Here is a 2,500-nt window from a genome sequence, read left to right on the forward strand (position 1 = left end):
TATGTAGTGTTTAACATGCACACTTGTTTATCGTTTACATTTTCATTGTAATAAATAAACCATAGATATACTATCCCAAAATTCACGTATCTTTAACTCAAAACACCATTTTCAGGCCTTTTTAGCTCTTCCATAGAACTTTCCTCACCCCCCCCCCCCCCCCACCAAATAACAGCAACGACAACCGCAATAACAAACTAAGAGATATAGGCTACTCCCTGAGTAAGCTAATTTTTTGCTGAGTACACTTGGCGACGGCAGTAATATGATATTACGAAAATACTGATTATTTCTCATCTGTCATTAAATCTGAACATAAAAAAGGCTTTTTTTTTTCTAATAGTATTTTTTTACGCTTTTCCGTTTCATCGTGATATGTAGAAATTCTGCGTACTGAGCTAATGCAAATTCATATTATTCCCCACGTTTAATAATTCCGAATCCATGCGTCCTGAAAATGGAGGATCAAAGATTTAATATTGTGGCAGTTCTGAAAAGAGAGAATCAATAAGATGGGTCTCTCTCTCTCTCTCTCTCTCTCTCTCTCTCTCTCTCTCTCTCTCTCTCTCTCTCCTCCTGACTTTCATTGATTTGCAGTCATCTTGATCAGTTTTTTGGCCAGTTCTATTTTGCATTACCTGCCATCAAGCTCTGAACTTTCTAAGAAAAACGAAAAATCTCTCTCTCTCTCTCTCTCTCTCTCTCTCTCTCTCTCTCTGTCGCTTCGGATGTATAATATTCCCGTCGCAAACTGTCTTCCATCCTCTTTTATTATGACTTTGCCCTTTTAGTCAAAAGACAGAGGAAGTGTCGCGGTAGGGGAGAGAGGCGGGTGACCCGTTCTCTCGAAAAATCTGGGATGAAAAATGCCATTATTGCAATTGCACGCGGGATTTTCTTTATTCATGACTGTCATATCATATTCTGATCTTCATAGGAGTCGTTATTCTCCGCTCGGCGACCGAGGAGTCTTTTGCGATCGGAGAGATGATTACTTTTATGTTATTTTTCATTCGTGATTATGTCGCTCTTTAGGTGGGGGAATTGCAACGCAAAATTGTCCTTGTTAATAATTGATAACAATTTATTAAACACATTTTATCCTCATATGAGTCATATTTTCCACTCTGGAAACGAGAAGTCTTTTGCGATTGGAGATATAATTACTTTATGTTATTTTTCATTCATGATTATGCGGCTCTTTAGATGGGGAAATTGCAACGCAGATTATTAGTATTAATAATTGATGAAAATATATTTTTAAAAATGTATCGAATTAGACGGAAAATTTTAAAAACCTAAAATATCATTCTCAATCCCACTTGATTAAGTTCGCATTTTATTTGAAATAGTGTAAGAATGCACAAATTACTTTACAGTGAGAGACTCCATACCTTAACGCAGAGGTTCTTGACAGGGAGAATCCATGTCCCTTGGGGGTATGAGAACCACATGCTGGGGGCATGTGACTTGATCTCTGGGTTTTTGTATATATTTGATTTTTAATGTGTCTGTGTACGTATATAGCTTGGTACATTTTGTAAATAAATAACTATAAATGCTTCTGGTTTACTTTTAGGTTCTATTCCTAGCCATTAATGGCTAAGATATGTATTAAACTAAGTATATTAAGTTAAATTGTCAACAAATAGGTCTTATGTGGGACTTTTAAGCAAAGTGGGTATGGGACAATATCGGACAATTCATTGAGGGTCTGGAGTCATCAAAAGGTTAAGAACCCCTGCCTTAACGTAATCCTCTAAAAAAAAAAAAAAAAAAAAAAAAAAAAAAATAAAAAAAAAAAAAAAAAAAAAAAAAAAAAAAAAAAACTAAGCCCTCGATCTAAGATAGCTGTTTTTATAGAAAACACTTTTTATTTACAAAAGGTTTTGACATCAAAGAAGCATTTCACATCGTTTGGGTGCAATGAAATTTTTCAGGATTATTTTTTCGTTGATTTATAAAAGAGATACCGCTCTCTGCCTCCTTTTGCTTCAGCCTCATTATCGTCATTATTTTATTAAAAGTTATCTCTTAGGTTTTATTTTTCTGTAAACGAAAACTATTGTGCCAGCTTTGTCCGTCTGCCCGTACTTTTTTTTTTCTGTCCGCGCTCAGATGTAAAAGAAAAAAAAAACAACAGAGGCCAAAGAGCTGCAAATTGGAAAGCTGATCTTCCACCTTCCAATCATCAAACGAACCAAATTGCAACTCTCTAACCTCAGTAGTTTTGAATTTATTTAAGGTTAAAATTAGCATGAGTTGTGCAACTGTCAGCGCTTTCCGGATGCGTGGGAACGCACCCTCACTCTACCGCATCTGGGAAGCAGCTGATGGTTTTATACAGAAAATTCGACTGCGCAGAAGAAACTTCGGCGCATTTTTTACGTGTTATTCTTACGTCAGTAAAGGCGAAACTTCACTTATTTCAAATTATCCGAACCTTTATAAATGTGTTTGAACAAACTTTATTTTATAATTGTTGTAGATATCTCAAGAT

The sequence above is a fragment of the Macrobrachium nipponense genome, chromosome 46 (genome assembly GCF_015104395.2).
Source record: "Macrobrachium nipponense isolate FS-2020 chromosome 46, ASM1510439v2, whole genome shotgun sequence".
Classification (NCBI taxonomy): Eukaryota; Metazoa; Arthropoda; class Malacostraca; order Decapoda; family Palaemonidae; genus Macrobrachium; species Macrobrachium nipponense.